Here is a 24,692-nt window from a genome sequence, read left to right as displayed (position 1 = left end):
ATCAAATAGAATGTAGAAGAAACTCCTCTAAATATTTTACTACAGCTTCTAACTTACTTTAATTCTTTGTGCCTATAATTCAGTCACATTAACCTCAAAGACATTTAATGCTGCATCCTCTCACTTTAAGCAAACTCCTTCTGCTTTCTTTTTTTAGATAATTATTTTTTATTGAAGAGTAGTTGACACACAGTATTAGATTAGTTTCAGGTGTACAACAGAGTGGTTCAACATTTATATACATGATAATTCTAGGTACCAACTATCACCATACCAAGTTGTTACAATATTTTGACTATATTCCTTATGCTATACATTACATCCTGGTTACTTATTTATTTTACAATTGGAAGTGTGTATATATATTTTCTGTGAGGGCCTCTCATATTTATTGATCAAATAGTTGTTAACAACAATAAAATTCTGTATGGGGGGTCAATGCTCAATGCACAATCATTAATCCACCGCAAGCCTAATTTTCATCAGTCTCCAATATTCTGAAGCATAATGAACAAGTTCTTACATGGAGAACAAATTCTTACATAGTGAATAAGTTACATGGTGAACCTTACAAGGGCAGTCATCACAGAAGCTTTCAGTTTTGCTCATGCATTATGAACTACAGTCAGTCAGTTTAAATATGAATATTCATTTAATTTTTATACTTGATTTATACGTGGATACCACATTTCTCTCTTTATTATTATTATTTTTAATAAAATGCTGAAGTGGTAGGTAGATACAGGATAAAGGTAGAAAACATAGTTTAGTGTTTAAGAGAGCAAATGTAGATGATCAGGTGTGTGCCTGTAGACTATGTGTTAATCCAAGCTAGACACGGGCAATAAAACATCCACGTATGCAGAAGATTTCTCTCAGAACAGGGTGGGTGAGGTTCTAAGCCTCACCTCTGTTGATCCCCAATTTCTCACCTGATGGCTCCGCTGCGACTGTGCCTGTCTTAGATTGTTCCTCCCTTGAGGAATCTTACCCGTCTCTGGCTAACCAGTCATCTTCCGGGGCCATATAGGGAAATGTTAAGTTGGTAAGTGAGAGAGAAGACTTATTGTTTGAAAAGGTTAGATTTTTATTCTTTGCATATTAATGTCCTGTGGCTTCTATGCCCAGCATTTGTCTTGAGGTATCTTTACCACTTGGAAGAATTATGATACTCGGTAAATTCGATATGTGGCATGAATTCTATTTAAGGGTTGTAATTAGGAAAGAAGAAGAAAAGCTATAGAAGAAGCAGGCCGAAGAAAACCTGGGAAGATTGATTATTTCTTTGACATAACTTCTTGAAGAGTAACTTCAGAATGTATAGGTTTTAAGCTACTAATTAAATTGCGCACACACATTAACATAAATGAGTAGAGTTACATAACCAAAGCATACCTGTAATTACCAGACATCTCCAGTGGAACCAAGAAAACCAGTTAGGCACCTTAGGCATTTGTGAAAACTTATCTATGATATGGTGGATATTGTCCAACTGAACTTGAACAGTCTGAGAGAAATCAGACAAATTAAAACAACCCATTCCTGGGGACTCTTCATGTCCCATATGTTCTTTTAACAGTAAATAGTCTGTAGTTGTAAGATTTTGGAGCACTACAATTTGCACTTCTCCTAATTCTTGGTTGACTTCCAACAGTATAGATCCAGTCAAGTTTTTGTTTTACTGTATGCACAGGCCAGCTTAGATATCTCCTTCTTCATTCCCATGGCAAGTCCAGGAACTGGTGGGATGAGTGCATCTACACCTGTAGCAGTGTGTGGATATTTGTAGGGGTTTTTTGATGATTATCTTCTGGCATGAGTCTTCCAGAGGGTCCTGAAGTTGGAAGTTCTTTTTCATATCATATCCTAGTTGATTTTCAGGGTAGCCAAATTAGGCTTTGATCCTCTGTATAATCACAAACAGGCCCTTTTCTACACTTTTATATGCCTTTTATATCATTGTGTAGAACCCATTGGAGGTCACCACACAGGAAATGCTTTTTTTTTTTTATCATTAATCTACACTTACATGATGAATATTATGTTTACTAGGCTCTCCCGTATACCAGGTCCCCCCTATAAACCCCTTAACAGTCACTGTCCATCAGCATAGCAAAATGTTGTAGAATCACTACTTGCCTTCTCTGTGTTGTACAGCCCTCCCCTTTCTCCCACCACCCCATGCATACTAATCTTAATACCCTCCTTCATCTTCCCCCCTTATCCCTCCCTACCCAACCATCCTCCCAAGTCCCTTTCCCTTTGGTACCTTTTAGTCCATTCTTGAGTTCTGTGTTTCTGCTGCTGTTTTGTTCCTTCAGTTTTTCCTTTGTTCTTATATTCCACAGATGAGTGAAATCATTTGGTATTTCTCTTTCTCCACTTGGCTTGTTTCACTGAGCATAATACCCTCCAGCTCCATCCATGTTGCTGCAAATGATAGGATTTGCCCTTTCCTAATGGCTGAGTAGTATTCCATTGTGTATATGTACCACATCTTCTTTATCCATTCATCTATCGATGGACATTTAATTTGTTTCCAATTCTTGGCTATTGTAAATAGTGCTACGATAAACATAGGGGTCCATTGGTCTTTCTCATACTTGATTGCTGCATTCTTAGGGTAAATTCATAGGAGTTCAATTCCTGGGTCAAATGGTAAGTCTGTTTTGAGCATTTTGATGTACCTCCATACTGCTTTCCACAATGGTTGAACTAATTTACATGCCCACCAGCAGTGTAGGAGGGTTCCCCTTTCTCCACAGCCTTGCCAACATTTGTTGTTGTTGGTCTTTTGAATGGCAGCCATCCGTACTGGTGTGAGGTGATACCTCATTGTAGTTTTAATTTGCATTTCTCTGATAATTAGCGATGTGGAGCATCTTTTCATGTGTCTTTTGGCCATCTGTATTTCTTTTTTGGAGAACTGTCTGTTCTGTTCCTTTGCCCATTTTTTAATTGGGTTTTTTGTTTTTTGTTTGTTGAGGAGTGTGAGCTCTTTATATATTCTGGTCGTCAGTCCTTTATCAGATCTGTCATTTTCAAATATATTCTCCCATACTGTAGGGTTCCTTTTTGTTGTATTGATGGTGTCTTTTGCTGTACAGAAGCTTTTCAGCTTAATATAGTCCCACTTGTTCATTTTTGCTGTTGTTTTCCTTGCCTGGGGAGATATGTTCAAGAAGAGGTCACACATGTTTATGTCTAAGAGGTTTTTGCCTATGTTTTTTTCCAAGAGTTTAATGGTTTCGTGACTTACATTCAGGTCTTGATCCGTTTTTATTTTACTTTTCTATATGGGGTTAGACAATGGTCCAGTTTCATTCTCTTACATGTAGCTGTCCAGTTTTGCCAGCACCATCTGTTGAAGAGAGTCTCATTTCCCCATTGTATGTCCATAGCTCCTTTATCAAATATTAATTGACCATATATGTCTGGGTTAATGTATGGATTGTCTAGTCTGTTTCTTTGGTCTGTGGCTCTGTTCTTGTGCCAATACCAAATTGTCTTGATTACTATGGCTTTATAATAGAGCTTGATGTTGGGGAGTGAGAAACCCCCTACTTTATTCTTCTTTCTCAGGGTTGCTTTGGCTATTCGGGCTCTTTGTTGTTTCCATATGAATTTTTTAATTATTTGTTCCAGTTCATTGAAGAATATTGCTGGTTGTTTCATATGGATTGCATCAAATCTTTATATTGCTTTGGGCAGGATGGCCATTTTGACGATATTAATTCTTCCTAGCTACGAGCATGGAATGCGTTTCCATCTGTTAGTGTCCCATTTAATTTCTCTTAAGAGTGACTTGTAGTTTTCAGAGTATAAGTCTTTCACGTCTTTGGTTAGGTTTATTACTAGGTATTTTACTTTTTTTGATGCAATTGTGAATGGAGTTGTTTTCCTGATTTCTCTTTCTGTTGGTTCATTGTTAGTGTGTAGGAAAGCCACAGATTTCTGTGTGTTGATTTTGTATCCTGCAACTTTGCTGTATTCTGATATCAGTTCTTGTAGTTTTGGGGTGTAGTCTTTAGGGTTTTTTACGTACAATATCATGTATTCTGCAAATAGTGACAGTTTAACTTCTTCTTTCCCAATCTGGATTCCTTGTATTTCTTTGTTTTGTCTACTTGCCATGGCTAGGACCTCCAGTACTATGTTAAATAGCAGTGGGGAGAGTGGGCATCCCTGTCTAGTTCCCTATCTCAGAGGATAAGCTTTCATCTTCTCACTGTTCAATATAATGTTGGCTGTGGGTTTATCATAGATGGCCTTTATTATGTTGAGGTACTTGCCCTCTATTCCCATTTTGCTGAGAGTTTTTATCATGAATGGATGTTGAACTTTGTCAAAAGCTTTTTCAGCATCTATGGAGATGATCATGTGAGTTTTATCTTTCTTTTTGTTGATGTGGTGGATGATGTTGATGGATTTTCAAATGTTGTACCATCCTTGCAACCCTGGGATGAATCCCAGTTGGTCATGGTGTATGATCCTTTTGATATATTTTTGAATTCGGTTTGCTAATATTTTGTTCAGTATTTTTGCATCTACGTTCATCAGGGATACTGGTCTGTAGTTTTCTTTTTTGGTGGGGTCTTAGCCTGGTTTTGGTATTAGGGTGATGTTAGCTTCATGGAATGAGTTTGGGAGTATTTCCTCCTCCTCTATTTTTTGGAAAACACTTTAAGGAGAATGGGTATTATGTCTTCCCTGTATGTCTGATAAAATTCTGAGGTAAATCCATCTGGCCCGGGGGTTTTATTCTTTGATAGTTTTTTTATTGCCGCTTCAATTTCATTACTGGTAATTGGTCTGTTTAGATTTTCCCTTTCTTTCTGGGTCAGTCTTGGAAAGTTGTATTTTTCTAGGAAGTTGTCCATTTCTTCTAAGTTTCCCAGCTTGTTAGCATGTAGGTTTTCATAGTATTCTCTAATAATTCTTTGTATTTCTGTGGGGTCCGTCGTGATTTTTCCTTTCTTGTTTCTGATACTGTTGATTTGTTTTGACTCTCTTTCCTTCTTAATAAGTCTTGATAGAGGCTTATCTATTTTCATTATTTTCTCGAAGAACCAGCTCTTGGTTTCATTGATTTTTGCTATTGTTTTATTCTTCCCAATTTTATTTATTTCTTCTCTGATCTTTATTATGTCCCTCCTTCTGCTATCCTTAGTCCTCATTTGTTCTTCTTTTTCCAATTTCGATAATTGTGGTTTTAGACCATTCATTTGGAATTGTTCTTCCTTTTTTTAATATGCTTGGATTGCTATATAATTTCCTCTTAAGACTGCTTTTGCTGTGTCCCACAGAAGTTGGGGCTTAATGTTGTTGTTGTCGTTTGTTTCCACATATTTCTGGATCTCCATTTTGATTTGGTCATTGATCCATTGATTATTTAGGAGTGTGTTTTTAAGCCTCCATGTGTTCTGAGCCTTTTTGCTTTCTTTGTACAGTTTATTTCTAGTTTTATGCCCTTGTGGTCTGAAAAGTTGTTTGGTAGAATTTCAATCTTTCGGAATTTACTGAGGCTCTTTTTGTGGCCTAGTATGTGGTCTATTCTGGAGAATGTTCCATGTGCACTTGAGAAGAATGTGTATCCTGTTGCTTTTGGATGTAGAGTTCTGTAGATGTCTATTAGGTCCATCTGTTCTAGTGTGTTGTTCAGTGCCTCTGTGTCCTTACTTATTTTCTGTCTGGTGGATCTGTCCTTTGGATTGAGTGGTGTGTTGAAGTCTCCTAGAATGAATGCATTGCATTCTATTTCTCCCTTTAGTTCTGTTAATATTTGTTTCAGGTATGTTGTTGCTCCTGTATTGGGTGCATATATATTTATAATGGTTATATCCTCTTGATGGACTGAGCCCTTTATCATTATGTAATGTCCTTCTTTGTCTTTTGTTACTTTCTTTATTTTGAAGTCTGTTTTGTCTGAATCCAGAATTGCAACACCTGCTTTCTTCTCTTTGTTGTTTGCATGAAATATCTTTTTCCATCCCTTGACTTTAAGTCTGTGCATGTCTTTGGGTTTGAGGTGAGTCTCTTGTAAGCAGCATGTGGATGGATCTTGCTTTTTTATCCATTCTGTTACTCGGTGTCTTTTGATTGGTGCATTCAGTCCATTTACATTTATGGTGATTATTGAAATGTATGAATTTATACCCTTTGCATGCTTTAATTTTGTGGTTACCAAAGGTTCAGGGTTAGCTTCTTTACTATCTTACTGTCTAACTTAACTCGCTTGTTGAGCTATTATAAACGCGGTCTGATGATTCTTTATTTCTCTCCCTTCTTATTTCTTCTCCTCCCTTCTTCATATGTTGGGTGTTTTGTTCTGTGCTCTTTTTAGGAGTGCTCCCATCTAGAGCAGACCCTGTAGGATGCCCTGAAGAGGTGGTTTGTGGGAGGCAAATTCCCTCATCTTTTGCTTATCTGTTAATTGTTTAATCCCTCCTTCATATTTAAATGATATTCGTGCTGGATACAGTAGTCTTGTTTCGAGGCCCTTCTGTTTCATTGCATTAAGTATATCATGCCATTCTCTTCTGGCCTTTAGGGTTTCTGTTGAGAAGTCTGATGTTAGCCTAATGGGTTTTCCTGTATAGGTAACCTTTTTCTCTCTAGCTGCCTTTTAAACTCTTTCCTTGTCCTTGATCATCTTTGCCATTTTGATTATTATGTGTCTTGTTGTTGTCCTCCTTGATCCTTTCTGTTCGGCGTTCTGCATATTTCCTTGGTCTGCTCGATTATTTCCTCCCCCAGTTTGGGGAATTTTTCAGCAATTATTTCTTCCAAGATACTTTCCATCCCTTTTCCTCTCTCTTCTTCTTCTGGTACCCCTATAATACGGATATTGTTCCTTTTGGATTGGTCACAGAGTTCTCTTAATAATGTTTCATTCCTGGAGATCCTTTTATCTCTCTCTATGTCAGCTTCTATGTGTTCCTGTTCTCTGGTTTCTATTCCATTAATGGCCTCTTGCATCCTATCCATTCTGCTTATAAACCCTTCCAGAGTTTGTTTCATTTCTGTGATCTCCTTTCTAGCATCTGTGATCTCCCTCCCAACTTCATCCCATTTCTCTTGCGTATTTCTCTGCATCTCTGTAGGCATGTTTATGATTCTTATTTTGAATTCTTTTTCAGGAAGACTGGTTAGGTCTGTCTCCTTCTCTGGTGTTGTCTTTGTGATCTTTGTCTGCCTGTAGCTTTGCCTTTTCATGGTGATAGGAATAGTTTGCAGAGCTGGGAAGAGTGACGGCTGGAAGAACTTCCTTTCTTGTTGGTTTGTGGCCCTCCTCTCCTGGGAGAACAGCGACCTCTAGTGGCTTGTGCTGGGTAGCTGTGCGCAGACAGGGCTTCTGCTTCTGCCCAGCTGCTATGGAGTTTATCTCTGCTGTTGCTGTGGGCGTGGCCTGCCTCGGGCAGCTCCTCCAAAATGGTGGAGTCACTTTGGAAGGGGAGCTTTCGGGAGGCTATTTATCTCCGTAAGGGGCCTCCGTGCTCCCTGCTGCCCAAGGGATTAGAGTGCCCAGAGATCCCCGGATTCCCTACCTCTGGACTAAGTGTTGCGCCCTGACCCTTTTAGACTTCCAAAAAGCACCCGCCAAAACAAAACAACAACAACAAAAAAAAAAAAAAACGGCTGCTTGTTTTTCTTTATTCTCCCGCGCCAGCGTCAGACACCCGCTCACTGGTCTTGCTGCCCTGTTTCCCTAGTATTGGGAATCCTCTCCTTTAAGACTTCCAAAAAGCATTCGCCAATACAAAACAACAAAAAAAAGAAAAAAAAACAATGGCCGCTCGCTTTTATTTTGTTCTCTGGCGCTGGCCTCCAATACCTGCTCGCCAGTCTTGCTGCCCTGTTTCCCTAGTATTGGGGTCCCTGTCCCTTTAAGACTTCCAAAAAGCAGTTGCCAAAACAAAACAACAACAAACAACAAACAAAAAAATGGCCACTCACTTTTCTTTTGTCCTCTGGCGCCGGCCTCCAGTACCCACTCACCGGTTTTGCTGACCTATTTCCCTAGTGTCCAGGATCCTACGCATGCACTGTGTCTGCGCTCTGGTCCAGATGGCTAGGGCTGGGTGTTTAGCAGTCCTGGGCTCCCTCTCCCTCCCCGCTCAGACTCCTCTCCTCCCACCGGGAGCTGGGGGGAGGGGTGCTCTGGTCCCGCCGGGCCGGGGCTTGTATCTTACCCCCTTTGTGAGGTGCTGTGTTCTCACAGGTGTGGATGTGGTCTGGGTATTGTCCTGTGTCTTCTAGTCTTTATTCTAGGAAGAGTTGTCTTTGTTATATTTTCATAGATATATGTGGTTTAGGGAGGAGATTTCCACTGCTCTACTCATGCCGCCATCTTGTCTCCACCTCCCTTTTGCAATTTTTAAATAACTTTTATATAGGATTGGATGTAGTCGATTAAATATGTGAATCTTGTGATTTTAAAGATTCTTCATTAGTAAATGTTTCCTTCAAATCCTAAATTGTATACTTATTCCTGTTTTAAAATATATCTGTGGTTTATGAAATATTTCCTTGCACTTAGAAAATTATTGATTCTTTTCAATATTATGCTCTTCTTAGTTGAGTAAGGTGGACTTTCATTTTTTTTTTCTTTTGTGTTTTATTTGGAAGAATGGTGTGCACCATTGTACTAACATTTTATGACATATTTCCCAATGCTTTCAGCACTGCAAGGAAACATCAAAAGTGAAGAAGTGAAGTCATGCTTAAATTTCTGGGAACACCTATTCGCACTTTTATTCATTAAGATTATCATCTCAAAGAGGTTTCTTTATAAGGTGATGAAAGGAGTGACTTGACCAGCAACAGTACTGAATGGAAGGCTATGCACAGATCAGGAAAGGAGGAGAAAATTAGATAGAAACTGAAGAAAATATAGTTAGGGATCCTGACATCAATGTTCCTCTAATTCTTTGAGAGCAATATAAACCTTTTGACTAAGTCACTAAAGGCTTTTTTCACTTGTTTGTTCCTCAGAATGTAAATGAATGGGTTCAGCATGGGGGAAATGGAAGTAGTGAGTAGTGCTACTCCCTTACTAATGGCCATTTCATCTTTTGCTGAAGGTTTGATGTAAACAAAGATGCAGCTGCCATAGGTGATAGAAACCACAATAATGTGGGAAGAACAGGTGGAAAAGTCTCTTGTCCTCTGCTGGGCAGAGGGGAGTCTTAGAATTCTTCTGATGATGTACATGTAGGACAGAACCACACACACCAGAGTCATGAGTAAAATCATCACAGAGTTGATGATTACCATCTGCTCTATGAGCCATATATCTGAGCAAGAGATCTTCAGCAAAGGGTTAGCATCACATGCAAAATGGTCAATGGCATTAGAGGCACAGAATTCCAGGTCCAGTCCCAAGCTAAGTGGTAGCAATATGATCAACAATGTAGTCATCCAACAGCAGAAGACGAGCCTTTTGCAGACCCTGTAGTTCATAATAGTCATGTAATGCAGGAGTTTGTATATGGATACATATCGATCAAAGGACATGGTGGCCAAGAGAAAAAATTCTGCTACTGCAAAAACATCTGTAAAAAATAGTTGGCACACACAAGCATTATAGGTCATAGTCCTGTCACCTGTTGATAAGCTGTACAAGAATCTGGGAATGCAGGCAGAAGTGAAAGAGATTTCTAAGAGGGAAAAATTTTGGAGAAAAAAGTACATCGCAGTTTTCAGGTGAGAATCCACTAATGTGAGGATGATGATGCTCAGGTTTCCAGTTACACTCAACATGTAGGTGATCACTAGAAATATCAAAATCAGAATCTGTAGCTGAGGGTCATCTGTCAATCCCAGGAGGATGAACCTGGTGAGAGATGTGTGGTTTCTCATTCCTGTGTCCTGACCTTTGCCCAATCTGCATGTAAAGAGAGAGAATTAAGATCTGAGAAGATGGTGGGAAAAGTGCGTTAATATGGAATTTGTTCAGAAAAGCCAAGCAATGTATTTTACATGTATTTTTTTTACTTAACAATGAATTTAAAAATAATTCATACTCTTAGCTCTGTTGATAGCATATCATTGGATCGGTTAGAAACCTGACCATGAAATGTTTTACTACAATGTATGGTAAGATAGACATTTCATATTGCAGCCCACTGTATATGCTCACACCCACACAGATACATATTCATAGACATATATCTGAAATAAAATTGTGAATAAATTACTGATAACCCTTAGGTGCCCTGCTCTCTGATGTTTTATGTTCTAATGTATCTCATTAAAAATAAATACAAATATCATCTAATTGATTTTATAGTCTACTAAATGGTCATGACCTGTATTTTTTTTTAATTAACTTTTCATGAATCCTGTGAATAATATTGTCCTAGCAAAACATATTCTTACAGAATAGTTTTTAAATATGCACTCACAGTTTAATTTGCACTTTGGAATAGATTGGTTCATAGCACATTTGTACCCCTAAGACTAATTCCAATATCATTAAACAAAATTTTACTCAGTTTCACTATCTGCTTCCAACCATTTTTTTAACTATAATAAATTAAAAACTCATGATGTGTGTCTGATACACAAGATGTTTCTAGATCCTCTACCAATGAAGCTGAAGACTCTGTTCGACTACATGAGTCATCCTACATGGACTACCTGTCTGGAAAAAAATTTCATCTAATCATTTATGTGTTTTTCCCTCCCCCTTACTCCGTCTATTTGCTGATTCTGAATGGCACTTTCTTATTCATTCCTGATTTCTACTTGAACTATTAAGAGAAGTCCTTCCACAACTCCCAAGGCACATTAATAATGTTTTTGTGTCTTAATAGAGGATCTAAAAACATTGTTGAAAAAAGGATTTTAAAAATCTTGTTTAATGTAATAACCACAGACTGTAGGAAACTGAGATATAGAGTTAATTCAAGGTAATATTTACCCTCAGACCTAGATCAAGTTATATTATTCATTATGTGGACTCAATTTTAAAACTATTCTGACATCTCTTACTTTTGCCATGTCCCTGACTCTAATTTAGGGGATTCTCGTTGGCTTTTACTTTCGGTGGTGGAAATGTTCAGACTGGCTCCTAAGTTACGTCATAACCTGACTATATACTCATTACATATTTAATACCTGCATGAAGGCAAAAAAGTTTTAATTGACTTATTCCTGTGATTGGCAGAGAAATAGTTTTCCTTTTATGGATTCTCTTCCTGCTTCCTTAGAACACCTCCCAGAAATATATTAACACCAGAGATTCAAACTCTTAAATTATGAATGTGGACCATCAAGTTCTCAGTGGTTGTTCTTCAGCTAACACCAACGAACTACATTAATACCTGCTAAATGATTTTGTTCACCAATGCTTGTTTAAGGCCTTAAGTAAATTGAAAAAACTCCGTATCATTTACTATATAAATTCTAATTAATTGGCTATGTGAGGGTTTCACTTAATTGCTTTAAAGTAGTCCTTTTTTTCAGAAGTGAGAGATACTCTGTACTCACCATCTGCCCATTTCCCATAGTAAATCTCCGAGAGTTTACAGGTTTTGGTAAAGAGATGCAGGGAAGACCCTGGTTTGTTGCTTTAGGATGAGCCAGGCATTTCCAAGAATGTGAGCATCACACAGCTAACAATAAATTAAATGAATAGTTACAATAGATTAAGCAATTAAAATAATTGAATAGACTAATAGACTCAAGACATAGAAATGAAAACATATAGAGGCCACCTACCTCTCTTTCCTTAAGTCTTAACACAACTGTGCCTTACACAACCCTGGAAATTTTAAGCCTTGTCCTCACTTCCAAATATCTTGAAAATAAATAAACCCTACTGTTTGACACTTTATGTTTACTTCTTTGTCTTTTAGAAAACTGAACATTTTAGAGAGTGCAGTAATGTAAATTACGTCAGCAGATGATTTCTGATTCAAGGTTGTTTCTAGAAGCCCTTCATTTCACCTAGTTTTAGGTGACCTACTATTTGTTGATATACAAATCCAGCCTTATCAAAGTCTCCAATCAATTCAAAATTTTAAATTCTTTTTTCTTTAACAATTTAATTAACTATTCATATCTTTCTACTTTTGTAAAATGTATCAAACTTGTTTCTTAAAGAAGATAATTTTCTAAGTCTCTCAAAGACCACAGACATTGATTGAAGTCAGGTATTTGTCCATGAACATCCTGAGGGTTAGAAGGATGAGTAAAGGTTTACATAGGCTTGTAAATTACAGGTGAATTACGATCCGATGTTATTTATTAGTGTTTTGTGTAACCTTTTTTCAGCAGTGGGGATGGTGTCTTCAGAGAATTGAAGATTGCACAATGATATTCAACATAGGACTTACACAAAATAAAAATCTAATGAAAAAGAGCAAGACTACTTTTTCCTACTTTTCTATTCAATAACATTATAGCTGCTAATAGCTGTAAGAAAATACAGTTACCCCTTTTCTCCTTTGATAACATATTTTTAATTAATGTAATTCTTATTTAAACAAATTAACATAACAAAAATAGAAAAATTAAGCCTAAAGGTAAAAACCACCGTTAATGTCTCTTTTATGCACTTCCTTAGATTTCCTATGTAAATATATTCATATTAATGGGTATATTCACAAATATGAAATATCCTTTATGGGTTTTTTTTCAAAACACTTTGACAAAAACTAAAAATTTTTTTTGTCTTAATACCTATAAATTTGTATATTCACTTCGGGAATATGTAACATTTATTTTGGTGTGCTCCATTATAATTTTAAATCAATCCTAACAGTTAAAACTTTGTGCTTTCTTAAAATACTTTCACTATTATAAAAAATGACTACCTCAGGCTTATTATGATTCTATAATTTTTATTATAAATTTATATTACTTTTTAAATAGACATTCAGCTATGATGCAGAATGTTTTGTACAAATATCTTTTTCCTCTTATAATATTTCCTAGAACTGAGCGTAATTTTTATTACTTCTTATATATTAACAACTTCATTGTTATGTATGTTGCAAATATTTTACCACTTATTTGTTCATTTTTATTTATTTTTATGCTGTTTTCTTTACATAGAATCTCATGTCACATTTTACATGTTACATCTCATGTATCAATGATGTGATAGAGTTGGTAATTATCACTACAATAGCAATCATATGACAATATATAAATGTATCAAATCAACATATTGTACATCTTGAGTTTACACAATGTTATATGCCAAATACATTTCGATAAAAATGAACAGAATGGTTAGGTGATAGTCACCTAGATGAAAGAAGAAAACCTAGAAGGATTTATGTCTTTGTATTATAACTTAACATGGAGAAAGAACTAAATTGTGGGGCAATAGACATGGTTGTGTCTAAATGACAACACACTATGCTTGAACAAGTATGCACTTCTCTAATCTTAAGTAAAATGTCATCTTATTGTGACATTCTAGATTTGTTCCAACGTTCCTATTCTATTGCATTTAAAAGGATACCAGGATATTCTTTGAGGGTTCACATTTTTCCACTGATTGCAAATATAGAAAATATGATCATAAATTTTTCCAGATGCTTGGTATTTGATTTATTATGCTTCTTACAATAAGTTTTCATTTTACTTGATATGTCTATTTTGACTACCTTTTTAAAAAGTTAGTTTTATTAATACCTTAAAACAACTATGAAATATTTTTTCCTAAAACAAAGGTTTCTTTGAACATGTGAATTAAAGGAGTTTCACAAAATTATTGTTCCAAAAATCATAGATACTATATTTAACATGTTATAAATTTCTTAAAGAATAATATTAGAAATGCTTAGTGAGAGATTAAGGAAGATTTTGTTTCCTTGAACACATTCTTTTAATGATAGAGGAAATTTTCATTGACACTGAAGAGAGTAAGAACCTCCAAGTAGGTTCACAATCAAGCTTTCAAGGGTTACTTGAAGGTTAACCTGATGGAACTAGTTAGGCCTTTGAGAAAAAATGTTAAGGAATGAATCTATTGTTTTCATTTGACTTTTCAAATAGAGTGTGCTCTTACTTGTGTGAGATAAATGCAATTTTTTTGATTGTGTCACTGAAAGCTTGTTTCACTTGCTTGTTTCTCAAAGTATAAATGAAGGGTTTCAAGAAAGGGGCAACAGATGTAGTGAGCAGGGATACCCTTTTATTGATGTCTACCTCTTCTTTGGCTGAAGGCTTGATGTAGATGAAAATACAGCTTCCATAGGTGATGGAAACAACAATCATGTGAGATGAACAGTCAGAAAAAGCTTTCTTTCTTTGTGACTCAGAAGGGAATCTTAGAATTGTCCTTGAAGGGCCCCCACCAGTAAGATGGTGAACTTCGGCTTCTCTTCTGGGTCCTCAGTTCCTGACGACGCCACCTAAAGGCCAACCCCCCCTCTCCCCACTCCCACTCCCAGCACCTAGCCAGTAGCCACCAGCCCTGTAGAAGTAACACCACAATCACCCCATGCCCCTTCCTATATAACCCAGCACCTTTACCCAATAAAGCAGATTTCTCCGGTGAATTGCTGCTGTGTGTCGCTCTTTTCCTTTCATTGGTGCCGAAACCCGGGAGACAGGACAGCCCAACTGGGCCCCGTCTTCCCCCCTGACACCAGCAGCAGCTTGCCCTCGTCCTCTTTTTCCGGCGCTGGCTCCTCACACTCACCAGTCCTCTTTGGCCTTTAGGTAAGTTTTCCCCCAGAGTGAGCCACTCTTCCCCGAGCTATCACAGTGCCATTGACTGTGATCGTCCGGCAAGGCCCTGACGCTCAGAAAGAACTCTCCCTGCCTCCGGCCTTCACAGCTGCAGCAGACCCTCAGGCCCCCCTTCAACTGCCATAAATTGTCACCTCCGGCCTTCACAGCTACTGCAGACCCTCAGGACCCCCTTCAACAGCCATAAATTGCCACCTCCGGCCTTCACGGCTGCAGCAGACCCACAGGCCCCCCTTCAACTGACATAAATTGCCTCCTCCGGCCTTCACAGCTGCGACAGACCCTCAGGCTCCTCCTCCAACAGCCATAAACGAGGTGACTCCTTTGTGGATGAGAACGCTCCCTTTTCCACTCCTTCCGTTTTACCTGCTGAAATCCGTTCTGTCCGCCGAAAACTCCTAGTACTAGATACCTCGGACTCCAGCACTCTGCCTTCTTAGAGAAGTCTGGGTGATGACCCACACTTCCTAAGAAACCGACTCGTATACGAGTTTCCGCAGACCCCCAAGGATCATCGGGGACGCCCTTTGTCTCCTTGTGGTCTGTTCCCAGTCCGAGGATCTCCGTTCGTCTTCCCCTGTTGTCTCCTTCTCTGTCCTTTAACCATGGGAGCCTCCTCATCCCTCCCTGAAAGTTCACCTCTTGAATGCCTGCTCAAGTATCTAACTACCCTCTCCCTGACACCTGATATAAAACCAAAACTTCTCCGTAAATACTGCTCCCAAGATTGGCCGACATACCCCCTAGACAATAACAACCAATGGCCCGCAGGGGGAACTCTTGATCCTAACATCACTCGCGATCTCTTTAACTTCTGCCAGTGCCTGAAAAAATGGAAGGAGATTCCCTATATTGAAGCTTTTCGCCTCCTATCTCAAAATCCCAGCCTCTGCACCACCTGTTCCCCGCCCCAAGTTCTCCTAGCCTGCAAGCCATCTCCCTCCCCTCCCCACACTCCCAGTCCCTCTCCCATTACCTTTGACCCAGCCGACGAGCCTCCGCCATACAAGCTTCCCCCTTCGGCCCCTCCTCCTCCTACAACCCCTCCACCCTCTACTGCCGTCGCTGCTGCCTCCTCCCCTGCAGAAGCCTCCCCCGCAGAAGCCTCCTGTCCTCTCCCTTCCCCCTCCTCTCCTCCCTCACCCCCTCCGCCTCTGTCCCCCTCACCTTCCCCCCTCCCACAGATCTGGCCTCAGCCTTTCAGCTCCTCTCTAAGTCCCAAGAGCCTCCTCCGTCTTTACCCCCTCACACTCAGTCCCGAGGGCCTCCCAAAATTATTGCATCTTTGCCCCCATCACCTGTTTCTCCCCCACAGACTGAGCCAGAACCTTTCAGCCCCCCTCAGACTCCGTCCCGAGGGCCTCCCAAAATTATCGCCCCCCTCCAGGAAGTAGCAGGATCTGAAGGCATCTGTCCCTTTCTCCCTAGGAGATCTAGCCCAACTAGAGAAATGCTTACGTTCCTTTTCCACTGATCCCACGACATACATCAGAGAGTTTCAGTAGACCCTCCAGTCTTACAGCCTCACACATCATGACATTTTCATGCTCCTGGCCAATACTCTCCTCCCTGAAGAGCATAGAAGAGTTTGGAACTTCGCCCAAACACACGCCACCGAAACCCACAGGACTGACCCCACCTACCCCCCTGGCCCCACTGCTATCCCTGAACAAGACCCACACTGGGATTATAACACCGCTGTCGGTCTCCGCTCTCGAGATATTTTTGCCTCCTGCTTAATAGCAGGTCTGAAAAAGGCAGCTCGTAAAGTACTCAATTTTCAAAAGCTCCAAGACATAATTCAAAAAAGAGATGAAACCCCCCTCCGAGTTCTTAGACAGACTCACTCAAGCCCTATTACAGTATACCAGCCTAGACCCAGAAACGCCTGATGGAAGACATGTCCTTATGACATACTTCCTAGCTCAAAGCTACCCCAACATTAAAGCTAAACTCAAAAAGTTAAAACAGGGCCCCGCTACCCCACAGACTGAGATCCTAGCAGTGGCCTTTAAAGTCTTCCATAACTGGGAGGAGGAGAGGGAATGCCGTAAACAAAAGGCTGATCAGGCCAATTTCCAAATGTTGGCCCAGCTGATAAAACCACAACCTGGGTGCCCGTCTATGAACAAGCCCCCCACCAAGAGCTTGTTTCAAGTGTGGAAAAGAGGGGCATTGGTCAAGGGTGTGCCCCTCCCCCAAATCTCCTACCACCCCATGCCCCAAGTGCCACAAAAAGGGCCACTGGGGGTCTGATTGCCCCACCACCCGAAGGGGAGGCTGGACAGGCAACCCCCATCCTAAGCCCGCCATAGTGGGGCTGGCAGAAGAAGATTGATGGGGCCCAGAGGCTTCTCGCCTGACCATTTCCATCACCAAACAGGAGCCCAGGGTTACTTTAATAGTAGAAGGTCGCCCCATCTCCTTCCTCCTAGATACAGGAGCCACCTTCTCAGTCTTGCAGGAATACTGGGGCCATACCACACCTGCCATTACTCCTATAGTCAGGGTAGGAGGTAAGCAGATTTTCCCATTAAACCCCCCCCTTTTATGCACAATCCAAGACAATCCCATACCTTTCTCCCACTCCTTCCTGGTTATGCCCCAGTGTCCCATCCCCTTACTAGGACGGGACATCCTTTCTCTCCTCCATGTTTCCATAACTATATCCACTCCCACAGCCCCCAGTACTCCCTTTCTGATGGCTCTCATAGATGACGACCCCCCTCTACCCAATGAAAGCTCCAGTTCCGCCCTCATACACCATGTAAATCCCAAAGTTTGGGACATTACAAGCCCCTCTGTAGCTCTATGTCCTCCTGCCTCTATCAAACTACGTGACCCCTCTCAGTATATCTGTCAGGCCCAATAGCCCCTAACCACTTCAGCCCTCATAGGCCTACAACCCATCATCCAAGATCTCTTAAACAAAAATTACCTCAGGCCCACTCACTCCCCGTTTAATACCCCCATATTAGCTGTTAAAAAAACCAAAGGATCTTTCCACCTCGTCCAAGACCTTCGCCTCATCAACATGGCCGTTGTCCCTATCCATTCCTTAGTTCCAAATCCGTACACCCTTTTATCACAGATCCCCACCTCAGCCTCCCACTTCTCAGTCCTAGATCTCAAAGACTCATTTTTTTCTATCCCTCTGGACCCCTCCTCCCAAGATTTTTCGCCTTCACCTGGACAGACCCATACACAAGACATTCTGAACAACTCACTTGGACAGTTTTGCCACAAGGCTTCCGAGATAGTCCCCATATCTTTGGACAAGTCCTAGCTCAAGACCTCAAACAGTTTCATCATAATCACTCCGACTCCACCTTATTACAATACGTAGACGATCTTCTACTCTGCAGTCCCTCGTGGGAACAGTGTCAACTTGATACTGCCTCCCTACTTAACCTTATAGCTTCCAGAGGTTAACGGGTATCCCCCCCAAAGCTCAAATCTCTTCCCCTTCTGTCACTTACCTTAGATTCATTCTGTCTCAACAAAGAAATTCCATTACCTTAGACAGAAAACGACTCCTCTCTGACCTGCCCATTCCCAAAACCAAGACAGAAATCCTTTCCTTTCTGGGCCTGGCTGGGTATTTTAGAGCATGGATCCCTAACTTTTCCCTGTTAGCAAGACCCCTATACGACCTCAGCAAGGGCCCCCCCAAAGAACCATTATCATCCTCACCCCGACACTCCTTCATTAAGCTCCATCAAGCCCTTGTAGAAGCTCCAGCTCTCCATCTCCCTGATTTGTCGAAACCCTTCTCATTATACATTCATGAGAAGTCCAGTCAAGCTCTAGGAGTCTTAGGCCAATATTATGGCCCATCCTTTGCCCCAGTAGCTTATCTTTCCAAGCAATTAGACCCCACAGTTTGGGGATGGGCCCCCTGCCTACGAACATTAGCCGCTGGGCAGCTCTTGCAGAAAGAAGCTCATAAACTAACTTTCGGGGCACCCCTTACCATTCTGTCCCCACATCACCTAAAAGATCTCTTAACCTACAAAAGTTTACAGACTCTCCCTCCCTCCAGACTCCTCACCTTACTGTCCTCTTTCCTCCAAAATCCAGACAGTTCTTTCCTCCCCTGCCAGCCCCTGAATCCGGCCACTCTTCTTCCTCTACCCTACGCTCCTCATATTCCCTCGCATGATTGCCTGGAAGCCCTTCACAACTTCCTTCCATGCCATTCCACGATCTCCAAAGGAGCCCTCTCACATTCTGACCTCATCTGGTTTACTGATGGGTCCTCCTTTAAACATGAGGGCACCCACTATGCAGGATACGCAGTAGTCTCTCTCAAAGACGTCATTGAAGCACAAGCCCTGCTCCCTGGTACAACCAATCAACAGGCCTAACTCATTGCAGCCACCAGAGCTTGCACTCTGGCCCGGGACACGTCTCTCACACTGTACACTGACTCCAAGTACGTATTCCACATTCTCTTGTCTCATGCGGCAGTATGGAAAGAACGAGGCCTCCTCACCACAAAAGGAAATTCTGTAACTAATTCAGCCTTAATTACTAAACTTCTAGAGGCCTCACAACTCCCACACCGACTAGGCATAGTCCACTGCAAATCACATCAGAAAGATGACTCCCCCATTGCAAGAGGTAACAACAAAGCCGACAGAGTAGCCCGGTCAGTTGCCCTATCAGAAGACACACCAGACAACAATTCATCTGCCCTTGCAGTTTTAACCTTATCACAAGACACCCTCTGCCTCTGTTCCCAGGACAAAGAGTCTCTCTTCCGCTTCTTACATGATCTGTTCCATTCCAGCCCCCAATCCTTGACCCATTTTTTACAATCCTTTTTTCTCTCTCTCTTGAAGACAAAACCCTCCTTAATGAAATCACCTGCAAGTGCACAATCTGCCAACGCACTAACCCTAATACCCCCCTCAAAGCCCGACCCTTCCCAGCTCATCAAGCAAGGGGTAATGTCCCTGCCGCAGATTGGCAAATAGACTTCACTAACATGCCTCCTGTACGGCGTACCAAATACCTACTCGTGATAGTAGATACATTTTCAGGATGGGTCGAAGCTTTCCCCACCACTAACAAACGAGCGTCCGCAGTTGCCTCTATCCTCCTCACCCAGATCTTTCCTAGGTTCGGGATGCCCACCTCCCTCCAATCAGATAACGGCCCTGAGTTCACTGCCCAAATTATCCAGAACCTCTCCAAGTCGCTCTCGCTCCCCTGGCATTTACATTGTCCTTATCGACCACAAGCTTCGGGAAAAGTAGAAAGAACCAATAGAACTCTAAAGGACATCCTGACCAAACTATCTCTAGAACTACACCTTGACTGGGTTCGCTTACTTCCCTTAGCTCTACTCCGCATTCGGGCCCTCCCAAAGAAACCTTCCTCCTTGTTGCCCTTTGAGATCATGTACAGCTGCCCAATTCTACCCCCAGGGCTCCCTTCCCACAAAGGACCAATTCCTTCCAATATAGCCCTTCCGCTACTCTCTCTCCTCTGCACTGAATTGTGGAAATATCAATATTGACTCCTTCCTGATCCATTTGCCCCCAAAATCCTCCTGTCTTACAGCCCGGCCAACTAGTGTTTTATAAGCCGCCAGAGGACCAGCCTTCTCTCACCCCAAAATGGGATGGTCCACACCCAGTTATTCTCTGCACCCCCTCGGCCGCCAAGCTCTTACTGCCTGATAACTCTGTCACCCCTTGGATTCATATCTCCAGGTTGAAACCAAATACCCAAGACCCACCTTCTCTGGACACCCAAGACCCATCAGTCACAATCCAGAGTCCTTCGGATACAGCCCAAGATGCTGTCTACTCTACCACGCCTCATCCCTCTGATCCCTTGAAACTCCACATCTCCCAATCACCCCCTTTCCCATCCATACCCGAATCATGACTTTTTCCTTCTTTACCGCTCTCTTGTTTTTTCTCCTCATTCCTACTGCCACCCCAGCCTCCTTTGTATGGCGATTCAAAGTAAGACAGACTTACATGCTGTAGCAAACAAAAGTTACTGCCCTCATTGCCACGTCAGACTGCCCTCTAAAAGGCTGCTCCGAGCCTTTATACCTCCACTTTCCTCCCTCCACCCAAGTGTTCACTAGCAGCTACCTTTATTCTCCCTACCTCTGCTTCCTCTATGACCAAAGACAAGCCTATTGTAAGCAATGGCAAGACACCTACGGGGGATGTCCCTACAGTTCTTGCACCATTCACTACATGAGTAACCCCCAGTACCCACAGTATTACTCCTCCAACCGTTTCATGAGATACCCCAATGGCTCATTCTCCTTATCAATCCCAGATCCCTGGGACTCTCGATAGGCTGCCGGGGTCAAAGCCTCAGTTTACTATGGAGGATCCTCAACCCCCCACGGTACCCTTCATATCTCTCGAGAGTATGTTCCCTCTCACTCCCAGATCTCTCAAGTTGCATTAGATATCGGACATTCCGAGAAAGTCATTATCCAAACTCTTGACGGCACTTCTTCAACTTCTTATTCCTCCTACTCTTGGTTACACCTTGTTCAAGACACCACCATCTTTCTCAATCACACCCTCAACACCGCCAATTGTTTCCTGTGTGCATCACTATAGCACCCATTGCTGGCCACCGTGCCCCTTAATATTTCCAACTACTCCTTCCATGCAGAAGGACCACCCCTCCACCCCCTGGCAGACATACACCTATGGGAACCAGAATACACAGATAATCTCACCATCCACCACTGTGTAGGCCCAGCTCCAGCCCCCTCCAGCGCACTTCACTGCCTCTCTATCTACACCCCTACCTCCAGCTCTAAGACTTTCACTCAACCAAGACACTTCTTTTGGTGCAATGGCAGTCTTTTTAACTCGCTGCCTCCCAACTCCGATATACCCTGCATTCTCCTCACCCTAATCCCACAGCTTACACTTCACAGCATGGCAGAATTTCTTGAGCTCCAACCTCCCTTGCCCTCATGCACAAAAAGGGCTGCTTTCCTTCCCATCATGGTCGGTATCTCTTTGACCACCTCAGCCATTGGGGCAGGGTTTTCGGGAGGAGCCTTGGATCACTCTCTATGGGCAATAAGAAATCTCAACGACAACCTTGAGGGAGCCCTGACATCCACTACCGATTCCCTAGCCTCTCTCCAAAGACAGGTCACTTCGCTAGCTACGGTCACCCTTCAAAACCGGCAAGCCTTAGAACTGCTTACAGCTGAGAAGGGCGGCACCTGCGTCTTCCTTCGAGAGGAGTGCTGCTATTACATCAACGAATCCGGCATTGTAGAAACTGACATTACCAAACTCACCGACCTTGCTTCCAGCCTCCACTCTGCTTCCAATTCCAACCCATTCTCTTCAATACTAACAAACCCCCTCTTTACCTGGCTCTGGCCCATTGCAGGCTCCATAATAATAATTCTTCTCGCCTGTCTCTTCTTAACCTGTATAATAAAGTTCATCAAATCCCAAGTCGGAAAAATCTTTAATCAAACTTTCAACCAGCTTTTACTCAGGAACTATCAGCTTCTGGCCACAGAAGATCCCTCACCCTCACGTGACCTCCTCACCACATGCTGAGATGGACCCCTCTCTCTGCTGGAAACTGTTCCTAGAAACAATAGCCACAGATGCCTGGCTCCTGACACCCGTATCCTCTTGGCACCATTGGAATCAACATGTCCTTGACCTATGGTTACAAGGAACCTTCATTGATTTCCAACCTGAAGAAGTCCACATCTACTCGTCCTTACTGTGGGGAGTCCTATCAACCCTTTCCCCCCAATCCTCAAGCCCTCACTCCCTTCTCCGCCCCCGTTCAGCAGGATGCAGTCAGAAAGAAAGCAACGTCCACAACCCCATAGAGGAGAAAGGGGGGAATGAAGGGCCCCCACCAGTAAGATGGTGAACTTCCGGCTTCTCTTCCGGGTCCTCAGTTCCTGACGACGCCACCTAAAGGCCAATCACCCCTCTCCCCACTTCCACTCCCAGCACCTAGCCAATAGCTACCAGCCCCGTAGAAGTAACACCACAATCACCCCATGCCCCTTCCTATATAACCCAGCACCTTTCCCCAATAAAGCGGATTTCACCGGTGAATTGCTGCTGTGTGTCGCTCCTTTTCCTTCAGTCCTGATGATGTATATGTATGAAAGAACAACACCAATCAGTGTAATGATGAGTGTCAGTACTGCACAGATTATAACGACCTGTTCTATGAACCATGTATCTGAGCATGAAATCTTAAAAAGAGGAGATGCATCACAGCCAAAATGGTCAATGATATTAGAGTCACAGAATTCCAGCCGGAGACCCATACCTAGCGGTGTGATGATGATCATCAAACCAGAGACCCAGCAGCAGAGGACATGGATGGTAAAGACTCTGCTGTTCATGATGCTCATGTAATGCAGGGGATTACAGATAGCCACATAGCGGTCATAGGACATGGCTGCCAGGAGAAAAAATTCTGTGGCCCCATAAAGTCCAATAAAAAATATTTGACTGGCACAAGCATTATAAGTAATGGTATTGTCCCCATTTGACATACTGTGCAGGAATCTAGGAATAGGGACTGTTGTGAATGAGATTTCTAAGGTGGAGAAATTTTGAAGAAAAAAATACATAGATGTTTTCAGATGAGAATCCAAGAGTGTAAGAATGATAATGGTCAGATTTCCAGTAATGCTCAGCATTTAGGTAAGAAAGAGGAAGATAAAGATCAGAACTTGCACCTGTGGGTCCTCTGTAAGTCCCAACAAGATGAATATTGTTATTGCTGTGTGGTTTCTCATTATTGCCTTGATGTTTTAGGTAATCGCCATGTAAAAAGTCAAAAGGGAAGTATCTAAACAGGAAAAAAGGAAATGATGACACAAAAATTTTTGAAACAGTATATGGAAAAACAAGATTAATAGAATCACAAGTTGATGCTTAGACAGGATGAATACCATGACTAAAAGTGTTGTGAGATTGATCTAGAATAAAAGAGAAAAGATGAATTTTATAAGGGAAGGAAATATATGACATCATTACAGATTATACAGATATTAAGAAGAGAAACATGGAATATTTTGAAAAGCTCTGCAGAGCAGATTTGGAAACTTAAGTGAAATGAATTAATTCTTTGAAAGATACTATCTACCAAAGATAATTCAAGATGGGCTATCTAATCTATGTAGCCCTATATATAGTGAAGTGTAAAAATATATACTTAAATCACACTACAAAGAGAACTCCAGTCTCATATACCTAAATTATAGTACTCTACCAAATATTTAAAAACAAATCAAACCACTACACAAATTCTTTCAAAAAATGATTTTTTAAACAAAAATTATAGCTATTTGATAGTTTCAAATGCATAGACATAATATAAATGATAACCATAATAAAAAATGGAATAGTAAAAGATCCTCTATAGTGGTAAATTTTCTACATTCTACCTCCAGTGGTAAAATATTGATTTCAAATGTTCCATGAAATGGTTAGTGTGTCTACTATAATTCATAGACTACACACATACTTTTAAGAGGTTATAAAATGAAATGCACAATATGTAAATTAAAATGGAGCCCTAAAACTGCTCAATGGAGACATGAGGAGGAAATGAAGAATGAACTGCAATGGGACCAAACAAAAATTAAGAAACAAAATGACAGAAGTCCAATATAAATGATTATATCACATATAAATGACCAAAACAAACCACACTAATTAAAGCATAGAAATTATAATGATGGATTTGTAAAAAGATTTCCCATGTGGATGTTGTATGCAAGCACCCACTTCAAATATAATGACATAGACAGGTTAAAAGTAAACCAATAGAAAAATAGTACCATGCACACCACAGTCAAGAGAATGCTGGAGTGACTATGTTACTGTTGCCACCAAAGAAAAGTAACAAGCTTCCAGAAGAAAATGACATACTGATAACTCAGCCGATTCTCCAAGTAAACATAAAGATTCTAACTTGTTATGTTTCCA

The 24,692-nt window shown here is 41.3% G+C and overlaps 1 pseudogene; it reads right to left on the bottom strand.

Annotated features, from left to right (window-relative positions):
• Positions 1-14,022: 14,022 nt before the first annotated feature.
• LOC130679073 (olfactory receptor 6C2-like) lies at positions 14,023-23,497 on the bottom strand (annotated as a pseudogene).
• Positions 23,498-24,692: the final 1,195 nt, after the last annotated feature.

This window comes from Manis pentadactyla, chromosome 10 (assembly GCF_030020395.1).
Source record: "Manis pentadactyla isolate mManPen7 chromosome 10, mManPen7.hap1, whole genome shotgun sequence".
NCBI classification, from domain to species: Eukaryota; Metazoa; Chordata; class Mammalia; order Pholidota; family Manidae; genus Manis; species Manis pentadactyla.
Note: the sequence above shows the minus strand (reverse complement) of the source record. Positions and strands in the feature narration are given on the sequence as shown.